This window comes from Lygodium microphyllum, chromosome 10, assembly GCF_053477565.2.
Source record: "Lygodium microphyllum isolate KBCC chromosome 10, Lygodium_microphyllum_v1.1.10, whole genome shotgun sequence".
Classification (NCBI taxonomy): domain Eukaryota; kingdom Viridiplantae; phylum Streptophyta; class Polypodiopsida; order Schizaeales; family Lygodiaceae; genus Lygodium; species Lygodium microphyllum.
In genome coordinates, this window is record NC_141144.1 from 96,762,498 (window position 1) to 96,785,547 (window position 23,050).

Here is a 23,050-nt window from a genome sequence, read left to right on the forward strand (position 1 = left end):
CAAAAACACTATATTCTGACTCATGGGAACGACACTCGCATCATGGCCTCCGATACGAGCCTTGACATCTATCACACCAACATAGAATTCGCTCCTCCTCATAATAAGATGAAGACTTTGATTCACGTGAAGGAGCACTCTCTGGAATTACGAATGCCGCACAACCACCACGATTGTAATGTGAAGGTGATGGTATACAAGAGGAATCTAAATTTGCATAAATAGAAATAAAAGGGATTAAACTTGCTGCTTATCTTTTTTATTCATTGACTCACAAATAGAGATTGTGTGTTAGTGTGAGAAATATAAAATAAAAATAGTATATTGACACTCTTTTTTTAAACACAACCAAGAGGTATGCACATGATCCCAACAACAAGAGGCCTGCTAGATTTCTCGAGGAGTTGTAGACGTGCTTTCATCGGGAGTACCATTTATGAGTGACATTTCTACAATAGAGAGCACATTTTTTAATCGCTTTATTGAAGTATTTTTACTTCAAAATTCCTATAGAGTTAAAATTATATAATATAATTTGTCCTTTGATTTCAATGAACTAATACAGGAGGTAGCAACGTCGGCCAGAGTCTCGAGCAGACATACGTCTCACCTGGGTCCCATGGGGAGAGATGGTTTTGTTGCTACTTTTGTAAGTACATGCCATAGGTTTTTATTGTTTATGTAACTAGAAGCATAGAATAAAGAAAAATAACCAAAATAATCTAGTTTTGGATCTATTTTTGAACAGACCAAAGATTATGGTCATCCCCTGACGGCAGCAATAGAGATTCAAATGACTTCTGAGGGGTACAAAGCCCGAGGCTTTCTCTGGCACACCCTTTTGTGAGTATCCATTCTATTACTTTTAGATATTTTTTCAAGTATTTTTTAATAGTTCAATTTATTACATGTGTCAATACTTGATCTTTATTTATGCAAACAAGCATTCAATTTATACTCAATGTTCTGTTTGCGTGCACATGACAGAGAGAGAGAGAGAGAGAGAGAGAGAGAGAGAGAGAGAGAGAGAGAGAGAGAGAGAGAGAGTGTGTGTGTGTGTGTGTGTGTGTGTGTGTGTGTGTGTAAGTGAGAGATAGAGAGAGTGAGAGAATAAGTGTATGTGTGCGTAAGGGTGAGAGAGAGTGAGAGAGCAAGTATGTGTGTGTGTGAGAGAGAGAGAGAGAGAGAGAGAGCAAGTGTGTGTGCGTAGAAGAGAAAGAGAGACCAAATATGTGTGTGTGTGTGTGTGTGTGTGTGTGAGCAGGTATTTGTGTGAGTGAGAGGGAGTGACGAGTGCTACGTACATTTTTAAAAAAAACATTCTAGAGCATCACTTAAGCAACGCCTTTTTTTAATCACTTAAACGACGCTCACTATTGCATATGCGATGCATAATATATCATATAAGCAATGCAAAAATGTCGCGGATTGCATCCTTAATTGCCTCGCGTATGCGATGCCCGTCAACATCATTAACCCACCCCCTTGTAGTGATGGCTCATCTAATTCAGACTATCGGCCATCAAACACTCAGACTCATGAAAATCGGATGCCCAAAATCGGATCACCCACTCTTGGATGTCTTATTCTAGGAATCGAACACACTGAGAATTGTACCCCCTCAAATTAGACGAAAGGTTGATGGTGAAAATTGATCAATCTAGCGTATCCCGGGTGAAACAAGGCACCATCAATAACACGAAACCTTTCGATAGCCTTCTAGATGCATCAGATGGCTCGTGGAGCCTCCTGAATACACATAGTGGGACCTATAGACCTAGAAGCAACGCTAGCTGACTCATTAGCTATCCAACCTGCATAGAGTCACAAATCAACCCATAGGCCCAGATTATGATTTGACCACCAATCTAAAAGATGAAGTAGAGACCCTAGAGACCCCTAAGAGGGGCAAGAAGCTAAGCCTAGAGGCATGCCTAGCCGAAAAATGGCTGAGAATGTACAAGAGAGTGAGAGAGTTGCATCTGTAATCCTGCATTCACACCCCACACTATTTTCAACAGTTGAAGTACACTTAAAAAAATGAAAGCCTAATTTTACACAGTACACTTTAAAAAACACTTCGCACGCTCGTAGTATACATAAGTTGAGGGTTGCTTGTAATAAAGAAAGAAACACACCCAAACATACTAAACAAAAATGAACCCACCAATAGGAGATGACTCTCAGACTTAGATGGGCTATTAAGAATCCTAATTTGTAGGACCAAGTGAGAGAGATCGAATAGAAAATCTAGACGCATAGAAGGATCGCCACCATTGGAGACGTAACATTGCCTGACTCAATCAACCACAAAAACAACTTGGTGGAGTAAGAGGCCACAAACATGGCAAGAACCAATGTGACTCACAGAAGCGATGAGCTTGACTTGGGGGATTTCCCAATTGAAATCCAAGAAATGGTGAGTAAATACAATCTCCAAACCGGTATAGACTACCATGGTAGGCCATTATAGGAAATCATCATAGACATCAAGGAGGAGAGAAAATTAGCACCTAAGGTGCTGCAGAGCATTGTAGCCTACAACCACAAGCAACACGCTAGGAAATTGCAGTAGGACATAGAGATACAAGAAGTCCCAGCGCATGTTAGCTCTAACGAATAGGAATGGAATAAGGCCTAGCATAGAGAGAGAGAGAGAGAGAGAGAGAGTGTGTGTGTGTGTGTGTGTGTGTGTGCGTGTGCACTCTAGAGGGAGACTTAACACTGAGAGTAAGCTTCTTAGAAAGCGGCTCATTGACAATACATGAGTAGAGTGGAGCACAGCAACCTTAGCAACCTCATTGCTTGAAATATTAGGAGTCACCTAGGGCTTTAAGAGTCAATTAAATATCCTTGCAATTGCAAAGAAGCTTGAGGTTGGGTACTCTGATAATCATAGTTCATCAGCGCGGCAGAGCTGATGAATGTCAAGAAGAAGGACAATGAGGACATTTGGGACTATGTTACCCAATCGTGGAGTCTCTATAAGAGGATCCCAACTAATGAATGACCCACCGAGAGAGCATTCCACAATCTTTATCAAACGGAATATGAAGTGAGGAACTCTACAAGGCATTGGCAAAGAAACTCAAGCCTGCAGAGAGATGCACTAGCTAGGGTCTTTGAAGAGGCCATACAAGTGGACGACTAGCTCAAGGAGAGAAGTTCTAAGAGATCTAATTGGGACAAAGCTAACCTAGATCTTTAGAAAGGGCCACAACATCTAGTGAACAGTCAGTCCCAAGCATCCAAGATAAAGACAAAAGCGCTGATCAAAGTCAAGATCTGGCATAAATGAAAGGGAGCTAGCTAGACTGCAAGAAATGATAAGGAGACCTACACGCCTGTATGTTCAATGTGTGCATTGTGGCGGAAACGGCCCCCCAGTAGTGTGTCAAGACCCTTGGTCACAACCTTGTGCCAAAATTGCAATAGATTTTATCATGATGCCATGTACTATAGACTTTCATACTCGCAACCTTACAGCTAGCCATACCAAATTTCTTTGGGAGGGGGTCCCATTGGCTCTTCCGGCACCTAATGACATGAAAACCAGCCATCCCTAGGGATGGAAATGAACCCCACAGACATACATAGGCCACCCAGAACTTTTGTAACCCACCCACCAAAGAGATGCTCCAGTCCACTATGTGGAGGAGTCAAATGACAAAGAGGCATATGTGAACCCTTATATCTCATACGATGAAGAGGGGAAATTTGATCCTTATAGACTATCGACTAGTGCTGATGATAGTGTTATACAAAGGTAGAGGTAGGAGCCTAGGAAGGAGGACAGACCCAAGATCCGGGACTTGCAGTCACCTAGGGCACATTTTCTCACATTGCCCCAAGAGGGAGAAAGCCAACTGAGAAAAGGCTGACCTCACATGTGTAGAGTGTGGAATCACCCACCTATTTGCCAGTTGCTTAGATGAAAACCATCCTCTAGTTCGGTGATCATGTTGTCAGTACCATTGGTGTTCTTTGGAGTTGAAACACTTGAGAAAGAGGCTACACCAATTCTATTGCATGTTATGACCCAAGCATAGATGAAGCGAGCTGGCATGTCACTGCCAGGAGCTAGCAACATAGACATATCCTCAATAGGAAAGAAGATCCGTATGTGAAGGGAGAAGAGAATGGAAGCAAAGGTCACACTTAAAACTGAGAGCACCACGACACTGTCTGATGGAGCATCAAGGCTTAGGAGATGACAAGCAGTTGGATGATGACACTTCAGATGATGAATATGAAGACTACTATTCTATGAACCAAGATAGCAAAGAGGAGACCGACACAATAGAATACAACACAGGTTGGGTAGATTAGAGTAGACTTAAAGCCACAGAGAGTGCCAATACATTTAGAATTGAAAGAGAAGTTCTCAAAATCAAATGTGATCACACTTTGCTAGACCATTTAAGGGTGATAGACTATAAGCGAGGAGGGCTAGTTTAGCCACTTGCCGTGTGTCTATTGAGAACGGAATCACTGTTAGAGCCACAACCACACCAAGAGAGACTCATTCTTCTAGCACTGACAATGGAGAGTTTGATTTTGAATTAGAAGTGAGCTTAAATAGCAACCTTGAGATATCTCGACCTCCTAATACAAAATGCACCAAGGGAGACCTATCACTCCACCTAAGGCACTAAAGGTTGAAGGACAGAAGGAAGAGATAGCCTAGGGAGTCGAAAGCTAGAGAACAAAAAAAATCGCAAGACTTATTGAAATGATTCACAAAGTTTAAGAGAGGTGATAGGATAGTGATCTTGCTAGGGACCAAAAGACAAGGGTAAGCAAGTGAACCTATAGAAGGACCTATCACAATGAAAGAGGTTGATTTGGCTAAGGAAGGGCAAATGCCCCAACCTGCCTTTATGGTCGAGATGACTTGAGTGAGGAGGAAGAAGCGAGTCTCATTGCTCACCTATGAGATTACATATACGTCTTCACTTGGTCACTCGGCAAGTTGAAAGGACACTACAAGATACAAGCCTCATACTGACGTTCAAAGCGACAAAAATGTTCATTTAAAAAATTGCCCATGTTGTGACTAAATGTGTCGGTATCAACATCTCCATAAAATTTTCACTATATGGCATTGGTTTTTGTGCCACAATTTTTGTCGGTTTTGCGACACAAATACTGACGCATATAGTGACCGTTTTCCACATGTATTGCGATGCTAATAGCAACACGTGTAGTAAAGTTATGACGCTAATAGTGATGCTAATAGAATAAGTACAATGGATGAAACCAATATAGTGCATAATAGTACATAGAAGATGCATGCATAAATCACATAACCAAAAAGAAGAGGATGTGTGCTCCACGAATCCAAGCACAAGCTATAGATCCTTGCCATTCGAAAGCTACATCTCGATGCAAAGGAACATTGAATAGACTGTAAAATGAACAACTACACATTAGTCCACCATACATAATGCATTTTTAAAAAATAATAACTACGGATAAGAAATATGATTGACTTACTGAGCTGCCACATGCATACAATCTATTGATCAATATAGTGAGACCATATCTCTTTGCATATCGAGTCTCCAAACCAGTGGAACGATTCACTTTCTCCTCCATTACACATCCATCCTTTCTTCTACCCCATTTCTAATCAATGTATCATCATCCTTTAGCGATGGCCATAGCATATTGTTGTCTGAATCCACATTGGTAGTTATTGTGAAATATGTACTAATACCTCTAACACTAGCCACAACCTTCTGGCCGAGCTTGGTGTCGAAGAAAGCCTTCCAAGGTTTTCATAAAGCATTCCAAAAAGAATATCCATCATATATGGACAAGTCTCACAATCTCCACTTCATCTACAAGATGTACCAGGAGGTGCGTTTGTATCGTGAGCATGTTGGTGGGCATGTACTTCTTAAAGAGACAAACCATCTCTACTACTCCCCACCTTGTGGATTCAATAGAGGATTTCTTAATCTCTTTTTATGAGATCCATTGCACTAAATTCAAAAACTTGTAAATTGTCCTACTTATTTTTGGAGTCAGGCATCTCGCGATCGTGATCGGTAGTACAAATGGCCACAAATGAAGACGCATCATAAACACTAACTAGATACTAAATAGCAAAATACGTAGGCCACTTACAATCAAGACCAGTATAAACCTGACATATCTTATGCTAATCATGGGATTTTATCCGTGATAGTTTGTCATCTTTAGAAAAAGCGGATCTAAAGGAATGTATCATACCCATTGGGATTGGATAGACCTGATAATTTGCTTCACAATGTGCTCTTTTTTAATGGAGATAACCCAAGGAGCATTAGGTAGTTGCAAGCGACCATCACTCAGGGAAGTTACTATATGTATATCTTGTGCATCACGTGTGTTCAAGGCCTATTTATAAATATCATTATCTATGAATTTTTCCTCCTCCAAGGTGGGAATGTCTTGCAGGCCACAGACTAAGGTTATGGTAGCAAAAACTGACAAAAGTGACAATGCTGAGCTCCAGGTAGGACAATGTCAGGATCTTATGTGACACAGAGAACCATTAGTAGCGGGGGAACACTTGTCTAGAAGGAAGCTTGGTAAGATTTGGCCAATAGAGGAAGTTATGAGAGCTTCGAGCAGGCAAGGTACTATTGGCTATGGCTGCCTCAAGGTCAAGTGGAGAAAAAGGAGTGGGAGATGAGGTCTTGGACTTGTCTTGAGCTGGGCTGAGATCAAGCTGAGCTAGATGGGAGTATAATGAAGGTGGAGGAGTAGCGCCATGTTTGACCTGGAGCTCAGCATTGTCACTGCGGTTAGTTGCTGCCATAACCTCTGTCTATGGCCTGCAGGACATACACATGGCATATGCAGGAGCTGTGGAGGTTGAAAGAGAAAAAGGAAACGCATGAAGACATTGACCCTGACAAGGACAAATTGTTACACAAGTGAATTAGGTTCCAAGATTGAGACTTGGACTCATAAACACAATCTTGTGTATTGACAGTGACATGACTCTTTATTGGAAAGAAAAGAGTACTATCATTGCTTATAAAAAGAGTGCAAGTACAATGCTTTATAGGATTTGAGTGGTGGTACTTTCTCCTACTGTTGCATATGGGATTCTAGTCCTAAGCCCTCATTGCTTCTCACAAAGGGACTGAAGTAGGTGTGATTGCAAATATCTCAACACAAACAACCAGGAAAAATCTACAAATAAGATCTTAGTGAATGTCCTTACCAAGGTAGTCTCTGTGTTGCGTAGCAACTGGACAACAAGCTGATGGCAGCCTTAAGGGCCTATGGAGCAGCCTATAAAATGGTTGTACAATAGAGTCTCATTATGTTGACCTATGGAACTGAAGCCATTTTACTAGTGGCATTCTTTGTCCCTAGCCTTGTCCCTAGCCTGATAGTAGCCATTCAAGAGCAATGGATGGGAAGGAGGCATGCACAAAATGCCTAGTTGAGTTAGAATGCCTACATCGGAGACTCGACTTCTAGCTACCCATGCACTGATTTGCAAAAAGGCACGATGTGAGAGCTAGTTTGACAAGCATGTCAAGCAGCAAGACTTTGATCGCGGTGACCTCGTACTGTTATAATCAATCAAAGGCCACAAGTAGAAGATGAAGTTTAGGGCCTTTTGGAGTTCATACCATTATCCTAACCAACAATGTGGAGCTCAAGACCCTCAATGGAGAGGGTGTAGGCTTCTTCAATGGTATCTACATAAAGAAGTACTACCCCCTCACACATCCACTACATAAGCCTCCCATGCTAGAGTCCCCTATGAAAATCCAAGTTTCCACAATTACGAAAATAGAAGGTGAGGATGAAGTAGCAGTGGAACTTGCTTGCCTTCATATAACAATCATCACCCAATGAACAAATACTTTCTGTGCATTGATTGATGAAGGAGTCGATGTTAATATCTTAACTCACCATCATTGGGCTCAAATCAATCGACCACAACTACAGTGGGCCCACGAGCGCTAAACGTAGCCCTTTCGGGGCCAATCATATACACTTTTGGGAAAGTGAAAAGTTGTAGCCTCTATTGATTCTAAGAGCATACCCATAATCTTTTATGTGTTATTGAACACAAAAGGTGCCATAAGGAATCGCTGCTAGGAATGTGCCTTTAAAAAAACAAGCCCATTGCAGCATCAACTATGAGTCACAGCGTATTCATCTTGCCATCGGCAATGAATACATCGTGAGAGCTTTCAACAAGGGCAATGTGGCTCCATCAAAGCCCATAAAGCCACCAATAGAGGAATCCATCCCCACGTCTAGGGAGAGGGGTCGTGACTTGTCACAACTCACCAAGCCTCAATGCCAACAAACCGCGGAGACGAAGGCCAAAGCCCATGAACCCAAGTTTAAATGGGTACCTAACCATCAAGGACTGCCACCAAGAAGCAACCAAACATAGCCTCACAAGGTTAAGAATTTATCCTCGAAACTTAGAAAACAGAGAAGAAACTATTGGCATCGACGAACAATCAAGCTACGCTGGGTCCCCAAGACTTTATTGCAAGCGCAAGGCTGTTATGAGGGCAATACCTAGAAATGGGTATCCAAAGCCAAGACTGCCAAGCACACTACTCAAGCACAACCCTCGAGCTTTCCCACACAAGTGCGCATGATAGCTTGGAAGCTGAAACCCTAAACAACTCAAGCTGCAAAGACGAGCCCAAACGCACTACGCTTGAAGAGCTTCAACTAGTCTATCAAATAAAATTTCACATCGATGCCTCCAAACCACCTCAGCCTAGCACTACTAGTGCCCCTAGGGCCTCATAAGCATCTAGCAGCACAACATCTATATCACAACCCATGCTTAATGCACAAGTGGCTGCAGCACTCCCTCAAAAGAAGTCAAAATTGCCAACCTTAACTGCAGGCATGTTTAGCACAGTCAAACCTCAACCTCCTATAGGCCTAAAACCCTCTTATGAGTGATGATTGATTCTTACCTTGGCCTCGGACATAGCTGAAAATATGGGGAATGACTTGGTTACTTTCCTTCGACACTTGGATGCTACATTTACTACACTTGCTAAAAGCTATGATCGACTACACCTAGGCCTTTTAGAAGATCCTTCGGACATGGACGTATGTACGCTCCCTTGCTCTTGGGAAGAATCGGAATTCCTATTTGTTAAGGCTCCCCAGGTAGCTAAGGAGTTGATTGTCACCAAGAATTCCTACGAGGAAGTGCATAAACAATGACTCATCACCTCATATGACACAAGCATAGTCTCTACCACAGACTAGGAGATTGAAGAGTTGATTAAACAACTTGATGTCTCAATGTCTCCTTTTTTCTGTGAAAATCATATGCTATTAGACTTCAATGGGAGCTATAGGGCTACCAAATTATGACAAACATTGTGTAGAGATGTGCCATCAAAACCTTGGAGTATAACCCAACTTATGTAGCTCCAATCTCTTATAGGGTGTTGACAACCATTGGCAATGGACCCCTTGAAGAGCACATCATGACCCACACCTATTTAGATCACATGTTGATGGAGGAGAAGTTACATATTACTAGCCAAATAGACTCCACTAACTTCCTAATGGATGTCCTCACTTAGCTCACCCATGTAAGCATCTGACCTGTCGATGTACACTAGTATGCTCACATGGGTACAACTTGAACTTCTATGCTTGGCTCATGCAAAAGTAAAACATCGTGAGCATGTGGTGAGTGGCCTTAACCCTTAACCTCTAATCCTAGGAAGGATTCTTCTCCTTCCCAAGGGAGGAGACGATAAGATGTGGAACAAAAAAACAAACCCTAACCCTGAATCATGGTCCAAAAGCGAAAAAGAATGGATAAAAATCAATTTATGATTGAGGAAGTATCATATTTATTAAAGGAATGCATAGACTGTTTAAAGAGAATTCCCCTTTCTGTACTTAAGCATTTCAATTTTCCATAAGCATTTTGCCATTTCCTACATGTCTTTTTGCAAAAAGAATTATCTGTAGAACACTAATGGTGAGCCGTGGCTTCATGAATGCACCTACAATGGTAGGATAGAAGAAAACCAGGAAGTTTCCATTCTCAAAGGAAGAGCAAGCAAAGTATGGCCTCTAAGTAGAGATGAGAGCCTACAACCAATTCTAGTCCAGGAAAATCCTAAAATTGGAAGATGTAATCATGGAAGAGCGGGCCATAAAGCAAATTGTGAATCAATGCAATTTGCAAAAGTACCTAAAGAAAGTTGGGCAAGCCATGGAATATGAAAAGTGCATGGATTTCCTCTGTACTTTCAATAGGAACGGTGGCATTGTGACTATGTGGCAAGGAGAGGCCAACCCCCTAAGTAGAAATTAAGATTACTAGTGGAGAGGGCATTGGACCTCTCCAACAAAGTTGTAAAAAGGCCAAAAAGGGACATGTACAACATGTTGGGAATGGACAAAGATCCGATCGAGACTAATGATGGCATCAACTTACCTCATATCGCCAACCCAAAAGTCTAGCTACAAGCCAAAATGGCATATGCCTTATTTTTCACTCAAAGGTACAACGTATTGATGAGTAGGATCAATGTACTGATGCTGTAAAGCATTGTTGCCAATTATTTTGATAAAGTTAACTTGAACAACTTCATGAAGAATAAAATGGAGACTTTAACAAAGGCAATAGCTACAGGTGGAAGACCTGCAAGTGAAGAGTCCCCGACCTCCAATGTAAAAAAAGAAGTCGTCATCTAAGGCCTCAGCTATTAGATTTGATGGGGTCTTGATGGCCATATCAGGGAGGCATTGGGAGAAGTGCAAGGCGACAAAGGAGTTGATGAGACACCAAACATATCACCTCCCCATCAAGAGCACGAATAGTCCAATGAGAGAACCGTTAGTGAGACAAAGAAGGAGAGCACAAAACATAGTCTAGCCATTGAGGGGCCAAGAAGAAAACCCCCCAAAGGAAGATGGAAGAAAAGAGAAGGAAGAAAAAAGTAGCAGACTACCTCAAGGCCCAAAGGGAATCCAAGAGGGCATAAGAAGAGAGAAAGAGGAAGGCACATGAAGAGACGGAGGAGCTTAGAAGGAGAGAAGAAGAGTACATAGCCATATCCTTCTCCATGTCAGTGGAGCAACCCTCCAAAGAGGAGGAGTTGGTTGTCATGAACCTGCCCGCACAAAGAAGAAGGCCCAAGGAAAAGTTCCAAAGTGGCACAAATTATGCCACCCCTAGTAATAGAAGGGCAAGGGCAAGGGTTTGATTGACCCTATTCCATCTGTCCCAGTGCCTACCACTCAAAGCTCTTCAACTACAATAGATGCTAGTAATCTTATGGCTTGTGTGTAGTTTCTGGTAAATGAAGAGATAGTTCAACATACAAGTAGAGGAACCCTAGTGACTGGTAGCTATGGATGCAGAGTCAAGACAATATCTTAAGAGACAGAAGGTAGAAGCATCCACAACGCTTATCCCTAAAGCACTGCCGTCAACTACAAATTATAATGATTATGTCAAACAACTTCTTTTCTAGATGGAGACAGCAAAGGAGGAAAAGGAGATGGTTGTGGTGGGCGAGTTAGAAGTGTGTTGAGAGTGGAAAAAGACTGAATTTTTGACTGATTTTTGTTGTTTTTGAGGTCTGAATGATTGATTTTTGATGGATCTAGAGTGATGTATGATTGTAAGGGGAGTATTTGAGAGTTTTTTGGATGATATTGATTATGTTTAGAAGTTCATGATGATTCTCAGTGGAGATATGAGGTTCTGTGATATTCTGATAGGTTCTGTATAGCTTCTGTTTTGTTCTGATTGTCTTCTGTATGAAGCATGGATTGATGATTGATGAAGATTGAGATCTTTTGAAAGCTATTGAATAGTTTTTGAGGGTTTGGAATGGTTTGATTATGAGTTATAAGGTTTTGATTACCTTCTGTAGACCCTCTATAGAGCCTCTGTCTCTGCTCTGTCTCTGTACTGTAACTGTACTGTAGCTGTTCTGGTGTTGTACTGTGACTGCTATGTAGACCTTCTGTAAGTGTTCTGTAGAATGTATGTGTGACTTTGGGAAAGTTTTCTAACCTTTGGAAATGATGAATCTAAGTCACTATCAAAATTCTTCTCATAAGGCAACAAACTCGAGTGGAACTCCTCTATCTATGGCTTTTCCAAACTCCACCTCTCTTGGTTCTTGTAAATGGTATTCACAAACTCCCTTTCCAAGTCTTTTCCTTGCACACAAAATTTTAACCCTAAATATCATTTTTGTGAGCTTTATACTCTTGTGTGGGTCCCTAACTTATTTTCACAAGAGATTCTCTTAGTCTCTTGCACCTTCTTGATGCTTAGAGAGGTGGCATCTAAATTACAAAAATTTGGGTTAACAAACCCATTCATTTTGTTATCTCTTGCTTTCTTTCTCTCTCATCCCAATGGTCTACCCATCTTTCAAAGTCCCAACCTTTTTCAACAAAAACAAAAGACTTGTCTCACTCTTTAAGGGAATTGGGTCTTCCTTATGCTTTATTCCAAACATCACCCACGGTCCTCTTACAGAGAAAACTCTCTCTCCCTTTCCTCCACTATCAAAACTTTGCAGAGGATGCACATCATGACACTCAAATCCACAAACTTTAATGAGATTCTCAATACCATTTATTTTTTCACCATTCTTATTGCCACATTTAATGCCCTCTTCCTCAACCTCATTCTCCTTGGGTCGTGCTAAGAATGATGCACTCAATCTTAACTCATCTTTGTCCCCACAATCACTCACATAATCAATCAAAGTTTTTCCAAGACTCTCATCATTGATTAAACCACTCTCAAACACCTCACTATTCAAACTGGACTCCAATAACTTAACTTCATCCAAGAATATACTCAAAGATTGATCATGAGTTATTCTAGCACTCTCAAGACTAGCTTCTACACTGAGAAGTTCCATTTCCAACTTTCTCACTTCAAAATCACTCTCATTGGGCAATAACTTTGAGCTCAAATCCTCTTACTTTTGGTCCTCTCATTCTTATGTCCATACGGGTGTCCTTCCTCTAGGGTTTTGAGTTGCATACTTTTCCTTTTTCACTTCAATATTGGCACCTAAACTTAGGTCATTATTTAAAGCTCTAATGTTGATTCTCTATTAATTTCCCTCACTACTATGAGTACCCTTTTCTCCATCTTTCTTCTCACTTATTTCTTATGCTTGGACATTGAGAGCTCATCCTTTCCACCCTTTTCTCCATTTTGAAAGTTGTCACAGGCTGACATGACTTTGACAATGCCTACTCTTACCACTCAAACTCAACCCCTATCGCCACTACAAATCAACATCACTGGAGGCAATTGCAGTCATATCAGGCCTGGAATTGAAACTAAATGTTATTGGACATGATTGTTAAAAATATTCTTTTGCTCAATGCACATTATGCTGGAGTTACTGTTACAGATTTGAATTCATTCACTTGCTTGATCTTCCATCTTGAAATTTAACAAGGTCTTGTGGAGACACGACTTTGCTTTTGAAAATCCTTTGACAGCGTACTACGTCGGAATTCAGCTCGCACTTTCTCTCGATCTTTCCTAGCGATCTGGTACTTGGTGAGCCACATCTCCATAGAGGCATGATGCAACATACAAAAGTGATTCACCTTCTCTTCCATTGAGACATCCATTCTTTTTTCTACCCCATTTCCAACCACCACATCTCTTGTCAGTCTATCATTGTCCTTCAACGACCATAGCATTTCATTGTCTGGTTCCACCGTTGGTAGCCATTGTGAAATATGCACTAGCACCTTAGACACCAACCAACCTTCGGCCATGCTACCTTCTGGCTGAGCTCGTTGTCACTCAAAGCCTTTCAGGGTTTTCATGAAGTGCTCCAAGAAGAACATCCATCGCGTATGGACAGGTCCAGCAATCTCCACTTCATCCACAAGATGCACAAGAAGGTGGATTTGTATCGTGAGCATGCTAGTGGGCAGGTATTTCTCAAAGAGACAGACCGTCTCCACTGCTCCTCGTCTCGCGGATTTAATAGAGGACGTCTTAATCTTCTTCTGTGAGATCCATTGCACCAAAGACGAAAACCTGTAAATGGCCCCGCGTATTTCTGGAGTAAGACATCCTGAGATCGCGATCGGTAGTACAAACTGCCACAAATGAGAAAGCATTATGAATAATGGCTGCATTCCAAATAGCAAAATGCCCACACTAATTACAATCCATTCGTAGTACAAACCTGACATATCTATGCCAGTCATGGGATTTTAGCCCTGATAATGGGTCGTCTTTAGAAAATGCGGACTTGAGAGAACACATCATACTCATCGGAGTGCGGATAGACTTGATTATTTGCTTCACAATGCACTCTTCTTTCGTGGACAAAACCAAGGAGCGCGAGGAAGCTGCACACGATCATCAGCACTCGACTGTGGCCAAAGCGCCTCCATCTTATCTACCTCCTTCAAATCCATTTGTGCTCCTATAGTGTCTCTCTTTCCTTTGATGTGGCCCCACAACAAGCTGCCCACATTCTTGAAAATATGCATGAGATCCAACAAGTGGTTGACCTGTAAGTGGATCCAATATGGCAACTCGTAGAAAATTGAGAACCGTCGCATTTCATTTGGATGTGATTCCGCATGGACCATTTTTAGCTCCTACCAGCTTGTGGCGTTCATATGCGTTCGAGGTCGTCCAAGGAAACCTTCCCTGAGTTCATGATCCTCCGGCAAGAAAGTAGCGTGTCCTTGATATACCATCTTCTTCATGGTTCGTGACCTTCGGGAGTCTAACTGTGGCCCGCACAATGGACATGTATGATAACCTGAGGTAACCAGACCTATTCCAATACCATGACCTAGTGAATACTTGGTTGAATGAGATAAAATATAGATATTACCAGCGAGAACGGAGGCCTACTCACCTGAGCACTCTCCTAATCCCAGAAAGTCATGCATCGTCCACATGAGAATGGCTCAAATATTGGCTGACCGCCGACCATTGCACTTGCTCATATCTTACACGGTGACCCCCTCCTCCCACAAAATCTTAAGCTCATCGACTTATGGACGAAGATACACGTCCATATTTTTTACTTTGTAGCAGTCTGGGACGAGCAAGCTAAGGATGAGATATCCTTTCTTCATAGAAAGCCATGGAGGGATATTGTAGTTGACAAGGACTATAGGCCACACACTGTAAGAAGTTGAGTGCAGACCGAATGGGTTCATGCCATCCATTGCAAGACCGAGCCCAAGATTCCTTGGCTCTCGGGCAAAGCCTGGGAAGGTTGAGTCAATGTGGCTCCATACACGCGAATCCGCTAATATTCGTTGAACTCCATCCGTGGACCTATTTTGTGCATGCCACGTTATCAAGCTCGCCATGTCGCACGTACAAAACATGTGGTTTATGTGGGAGATGAGCGAAAAGTATCTAAGAATTTTTTGAAGGATGGTTTGCCCTTGCAAGTCTTGTCGATACCTGTGAGCACCACACTTTGGACATGTCTCCATAGTCTTGTATTCTCCTCAAAACAGACATCAATCATTGATACATGCATGGATGTTATTGTAGTCCATGCCAAGCTTCCATAAAACATGTCGTGCATCATCACGAGACTCAGGTATGGTATTTGCAGGTGGTAATATATGATATTTCAATAACCTGAAAAAAATCATAAAGCACCTTGAAAAAGCATAAATGTTTGTAATAATAGTGCCGAAAAAAAAATCAATGAAGCGTATGTACAAGGTACCTGAACAACTCGGTCACACTCGTATCGCTCCACCCATATTTTGCTTGCACACTTAAGAGTGCAAGCAGTGTCTTTAGCCAAGATACTCGGCACCCATCATATAATGGTATGGATGCTTCCTCTCTAAGCGGATCAGAATTCTCGACATCCATGGGAATCAATGCATCGATCATTGCCTCCATCTCATGCTCCAAGTTTGTAGGTAGGTGTAGAAGGTTGTCTGTCTCCTCTGGCATTGACGGTATAGATTGACCTTATGAGTGGTGGATTGGCTCCTACACTCCATCCATTGCATGCCCATGTACTCTTATAATTGGCCACAAAGGGTGCACTCCCCCTTGGGATGAGACATTGCCTCCCTGGATAGAAAATTTTCCAGCAAGACCCAATCTTATTATATATGGTATTCAATTAGCTTGCGAGTACAATGCATGATTGATATTAACTTCAAATTACCGTTTTCTGAAAATCCGCAATCGCTTGATCAGTGATCTCATATTGAAACTCGCCAAATCGTCGTACGTGTTCTATAGACAATCGGCGTTTTCGTCTAATTGCCAACTTGCATTGAGAGCAAGGACATGGGACATGCTGATTAAGATACGCCTCACGATCTTGAACAACAGGACCTTCTTCATTTTCCATCTTGTCTATGTCACAACAAACAATTTGTTTTTGTTATCATTCTTTTCTTTTCTTAGATTGTTATCCTCTCCTTTCATCTCTCTATTTTTCTATGACCTAGCATATAGTATCATAGAACACTAGTATTTAGTACCTAGTACTCAGTACCTAGCACATAATATTTCGTTTTCTCCTCTCTCTCCTCTCTCTCCTCTCTCTCTCATTTCCTTTTCTCTCTCTACTCTCCCTCTCATTCCTCTCCCTCCCCCTCTCTTTTTCTCTCTCTCATTTCCTTTTCTCTCTTCTCTCCCTCTCATTCCTCTCCCTCCCTTGCCCTCTCTCATTTCTTTTTCTCTCTCCTCTCCCTCTCTCATTGGCATGGGAGGTTGGAATACACAAGGAGGGAGGTTGGAATACACAAGGCTTACAATGCAAAGTCAGAACACTACAGGGCAGAGGAGTCTGTAAAAAGATAGCTATCAATCAGGTGACACTTTTTGGGTACTGGCATGGTCTAACAATATAAGCAACTTGGACCAAGACCATTTCGCAAGTGAGCTATTGCCTTATTAATGTTAAGTATCACTTTACTAGCTCCTTTACCCTAAATATACTGGAGAAATCTGGACAACCAGACTGGCATTAGGTCCAAGTATAATTATTGGAATGTAGATCATTCATTAGTTTGAAGCCATAATAAAGTCACATCTAACGCTGCAGCATCAGCCTCAGATTTTTGCAAATCCTCACCCACTAGCAAAGCACCATACAGACTACCAGGTTGCAGCTGCTGTGTGAGTTGCTCAACCAATTGGTTATCTTACTTTCACCCTTACTCTCAGAGAGCTAAAACCTACATGAAGAATTTGATTACTCCAACTCAAACCTCATTACCACACAAGCTACCTCATTGAGCTGATTTCAGTGTGAACATCGTTGAGATAAAGATAGGCAAACAAGGGATTTTAGCACTCAAGAAAGAGAGGAAATTCTCATCAACAAAGACACCACCTCCAAGGCATCCAGTACTCTTTGTAGCTTCCTTCACTTCAAAATTTGTACCAGGAACTTTCTCATGCACAACCAAATCAATAGTGGCTCCGCCCACATCAACCAGAACAAACCTTTCCCCTTCTCTGATGGACAGGAATCTAGCATTTTGGACACAATGCTAAGATGCAGCCCTGGCTCCAGAACTACTCTTAATGGATGAGGGCTTGCATCCTCTAAGCATGTTCTGCTTGACACTCCCTTGACCATACCACCTTCCTGAGCACATTTCCTCATCTTTTACTTGGCAACTTCTGTCCATATTGCTGGCACGGTAAGACATCATTGAATATCCTTCATCATCAATTGCCCACCATACCTGTCCCTCAAGTAATGCAAGATAAATTGTGATATATTCTTGAGGTAGTCGACGATGAGAGACTCAATTGAAAGGCCTTGAGGAAGAGCCTTTGATTTGGATTGACCTTTGTAAGGAGCTTGTTCTGCTAGATATAACTTGAAACCACTCATGAAAGTACTTCCGCAAGGAAGCGATTGCATGCATGCGACACTCGTCTTGATGGCAATCTCATCAGTAAGGCAGCTGTTGTCAGGACTTTTTGAATCATCACCAGCTTCCGGACTCTCTTTGCTGGAGGTTGTAGATGATATCGATGTGGACGTCGAAGATGAGGAGATGCGACGGTATAACAAGCTAGTTTGCATTTTGCAGTAGGCCACAGAGGAGGCCTCAAGCTGCAGGGGCCAGTCGCGGTTGATGTCGTGCATAGATGTGGATGTCGTGCAAGGGCCATACCCTCTCTTGCTCTATTTGCCTATTATGTTCAACATCTTATCTCTTTTTCTCTCTCCTCTCATTCTCTCTTTTTTCTCTCTCCTCTCCCTCTCTCATTTCGTTTGGCTCTCTTCCTCTCCTTCTCTCATTTCTTCTCCCTCCCTCTCCCTCTCTCATTTCCCTATTATGTTTTTATCTCTCCCCCCTCTCCCTCTCCCTCTCTCATTTTCTCTCTCTTCCTTCCCCTCCCTCTCTCATTTCCTCTCCCCCTCCCTCTCCCTCTCTTTAATTTCCCTCTCTTTCTCCCTCTCCCTCTCCCTCATTTCTTCTCCCTCTCTCATTACATACAAATTATACAAAAAATAAATAAAAAAGAGAGAGAATACACTCTTCCTCTCTCATTCCCTCTCTCTCTTCCTGTCTTTCTCTCTCATTCCCTCTCTCCTTCCCCCTCTCTCTTCCTCTCTTTCTCTCTCATTTCCTCCCCCTCCCTCTCCCATTTCCTCCCTCTCCCTCTCTTTAATTTCACTCTCTTTCTCCCTCTCCCTCTCCCTCATTTATTTTCCCTCTCACATTATATACAAATTATACAAAAATTAAATAAATAAGAGAGATTACACTCTCCCTCTCTCTCATCCTCTCATTTCATCCCCCTCCCTCTTCCATTTCCTCCCTCTCCCTCTCCCTCTCCCTTCCTCCCCCTCTCCCTCCCTCCCCCATTTCCTCCCTCTCGCTCTCTTTCTGTCTCATTTCCTCTCCCTCTCTCAATATATATACACAAATTATAAAAGAAAAAGGGAGAGGGAGAGAGAGAATGCACTCTCCCTCCCCCTCCCTCTCCCTCTCTCATTTCCTCCCCATCCCTCTCCCTCTCCCTCTCCCTCTCTTTCTCTTTCTCTTTCTCTTTCTCACCCTCTCTCTCCCTCTCTCTCATTCTCTCATTTCATGCCCCTCCCTCTTCCATTTCCTCCCTCTCCCTCCCTCTCCCTCTCCCTCCCTCCCCCTCCCTCTCCCTCTCTTTCTCTCTCATTTCCTCTCCCTCTCCCTCTCCCTCTCCCTCTCTTTCTCTTTCTCTTTCTCTTTCTCTTTCTCTCCCTCTCTCTTTCTATTTCTCTCCCTCCCTCCCCCTCTCCCTCTCTTTCTCTCTAATTTCCTCTCCGAAACAAGCAAAAAAGAAAGATAATTAAACCCTAAACAAGCAAAAGAAGGAGAGAATGGACTCACCGATGAGATATGGCGAGGGTTTGGCAGCTCCTCTTCGCGATGAAGGCTCCTCCTCTCCTTCACAAATAACGGCGGCGGCGGCGGCGGCAAGCCTTCTTCCTCTCCCTCTCTTACAATGGTCACTCTCTCTCTCACTCTCCCTCTCAAAACGATCGATGAAAATGTGCGAAATGAACCCGCACTTGGTTTCGGCGTGTTGTTTTTACTTGTGGGGCGTCGCTATTTGCGCTGCAAATGCGGTGCAAATAGCGACGCAAATAGCAACGCCGCTACCCGTCGTCACTATAGGTTTGAATCCTTGTAGTGTCTCCCTCTCTCAATGCATCTCTCTCACCCTCCTCTATTCCCCTCTCCCTCTATATGTTTCCATCTTCTCCGTTTCTATTTTTCTCTCCCTTTCTCCCTATACTTTTCTCTCCTCTCTCGATCTATTTCTCTCTCTCCCTCCCTCTCTCTTTTTTTCTCTCTTTTCATGTTCCTATTTCTCTCTCTCTCTTCCTACTCTCTCCCCCTCCCTATTTTCATCTCTCCTCCCTCTCTATTTCTCTTCCCACCCCTCTCTCTTCTTTTCTCCCTCCTCCCAACTCTCTCTCTCTTTATTTCTCTCCCTTCCTCTCTCGTTATTACTCTCTCCTCCCTTTCTCTCCCTCACCCTCCTCTTTGCCTCCCTCGATCTCTCTATTTCACTTTTTCCCCCTCTCTCTCTCTCTCTCTCTCTCTCTCTCTCTCTCTCTCTCTCCATCTTTGTTTCTTTCCATCCTCTCTCTCCCTCTTTGTTTCCCTCCTCCTCTTTCTCTTTCTCTCCTTCTCTTTCTCTATCCTCTCTCCCTCTCTTCCTCTCTCTCAACGCATCTCTCCATAAACAAAAATAAAGAGAGAAAAAAAACAAAGAAAGAAGAGGCAATGTATCTATCTGAAAGGCTCAAAGATGAAACCCTTCACGCTTCTCTCATTTATCTTTGCACCCACTTGCTCCAATCATAAGATTTTACTCCTCTTTGAAACATGCAGGTCAATGATAATTTCATTGATTGGCACCTTATCTACAATAGACTTGTAATGTTTCATGAAGCCTAGTAGCGAACTCTATTGCTATAATTGCAAGCCCACACACTCTACATAATGGACACATGGGTTCAACACTGCAATAATTCATGCATCCCTAAGCTTGGAGTTTCCAGAGAGTTGTATCCTCTTGAATAATCATCTCATTGATCTTCCAGCTATGCCTTAGTAATGTCACCCCCATGAAATTCCTCAGCCTCATGATTCATGCATGAGAATGCTAAAGAGAAGCCATCTCTTCCTCATTTTATTTGTCATGGTCTTGTTTACTATCAAACTCATATTGACATTACCAATCACCTCAAAAGTATCTCCTCCACCCTTCTTGTTATTCTCGCAACTTTCTCTTTTCTTGGCAAGTGCTCACCCACCTTCAAGCCATCAATCGTGTATGAGATATTTAGCACCTTAAATGTTTTATTGTGTTTTAATTGACATCATCTTTTCAATGTTTGTCACACTATTCTTTATATACTATGAACTATGTGATGGGGAAACATTATCCACTCTCCCTCCATACTACATGACTATATAGAGGAGCTATAGCGAATTATTTTGGCAAAGCTATATATGCTACCTTCACCTCATTTGGGGGTGTTTCCAACTTATTTAGATGTGTCTCCCTTCAGGATCAATGAGCATAAGCCATACCTCCTAGTGATTCAAGCAAGAACTATCATTCTTGCATAATCTACGAAATGGCAAAAGAACTGGCCCAACAAACCAAACAATCTCTTGAATGGTGTTTACAAACATTTAATCAAACCAATAGGAATCCCCATGGAGTGTTATATGTGGACCTTCGATTACATCTAGACCTTCGATTATGTTACGATGCTACATGTTTGTTTGATCAACTACTACTATATCGGTAACATCGACCGAAGATCATCTTTTGCTTGGAATGTCTCCAAACTATAGAAAATCACAAACCTGCACGACTGGTAAATGGCTGTGGAGAGCCTCGATAAAATCTTCCAAAGGGCGAGTTGTTTGGACCTCTATGAATCTCCGAATATCCTGTGAAAAGATGACGTCTCGATGCATGAACCAGGTGCTAGAAAATTCTATGGAAATTGCACGAATATTTGTAGCGTACACAACGGAAATTGGAGGCTTGACCCTTGGAGATCATGCGAAGGTTGTCTTACATCACTTTGTTTTCATGTCGTCCGGGAATGGGCAGGAGATGGTATATCGCATTAAACTTTGTTTTCATGCTGTCAGGGAATGATCTATCTCAACAAAATGCGGGCTGATCAACACAAGCTCCCTCGAACAGCTAGCGAAATTGTTTTAACTCTGGCGAGGAATTTAATGCGCAGGCCACAGCTAGGACACGCTATCACCGTAAACTACGAGGAAGACACCCGAGTGATATATATATATATATATATATATAACTACTGACTAAGGAGGAGGAAGAAGGAGAAGGAGGAGAAGGACAAGGACAAGGAGAAGGAGGAGAAGGAGAAGGACGAGGAGGAGGAGACAAGGCTACAACAAAATTAACTACATCAATCATGGCGATAGGACTGATGAAGTCGAGCTCCAAGAGAAATAATATAGTGCTCCTGCTGCTGCTACTCGTCATCACTATATCATACGACCATTCTAGTACAACGATCATTCCGCACGTCCAAGGTTAGCTCGCGGCTGTTTAATTTGATACACCGATGATGAGGATGACATTCCACACCATGATAGCAGCTTATACGTGCTAATTTGATTTTTGAATTATTTGCATGCAATGCGGGACGTCTTTATCAGTACTGATTTTCTTTCCTTGTTGCAGGACATTCTTGTTTCGATACGGGCATGGCATGCCTTGATCCCACAGAGGATGATTGTAAGCAATACTGTGCTCAGCAGGAAGGCTATCATGTTTTCCTCTGCCTCGAGAACAAAAATTGCGGATGTTGCAGTTACTGAGGCTGCATATCCTGATCGCAACGTGGCGGGATATTCTAAGTACTTTCCAATTTGCAGACAATATCCCATCTCCCTTTCGTAACCATCATTCTTACTTATTACAATCATCGCATCCACTACGTATCCTCTCTCCCGATCGATCATCCTATTAATACAGTTACTATTGTTTCCGCCATAACATTCGTGTCGTTTGTTTTGTCTAAAAATGCTGACCTTTTATCTCACACGGCGTTTTTTTGTAATTCCAACGATACTTTCCTGATGATCTAGTCCTGTGAAGAGCTCCGCGCGAGAGGCTCTAGAGTTAATGTGAGGATTTCCACAATATTTCGGATCGCTCGTTGGGGATCGCGCGAGGGTACCGGTCAGGGAAGAGGAATCCCACGGCAGCAAAAAAAATGAGAGAGAGAGAGAGAGAGAGAGAGAGGCTGTGGATATATATCAACACGGGCCCCACAGATTTTGACGGGTTCAGCCCGTACCAGGTAATTATGGGTCCCACAGATTAAAAAGGCCCCTAAAATAAGGTTTGGTCTCTCCTCGACTGACTCCTTGGGTTTCGAATGCTGCACCTTGTCTGTCAGAGGCAGACCCTTAGAACCATGAGCCTGCATGAGAAGACGTTGATAGCCTGCATCATTCAAATTAATTATTCAAATAAATATAAGAATTTCAACGACCGGCAAGTCAC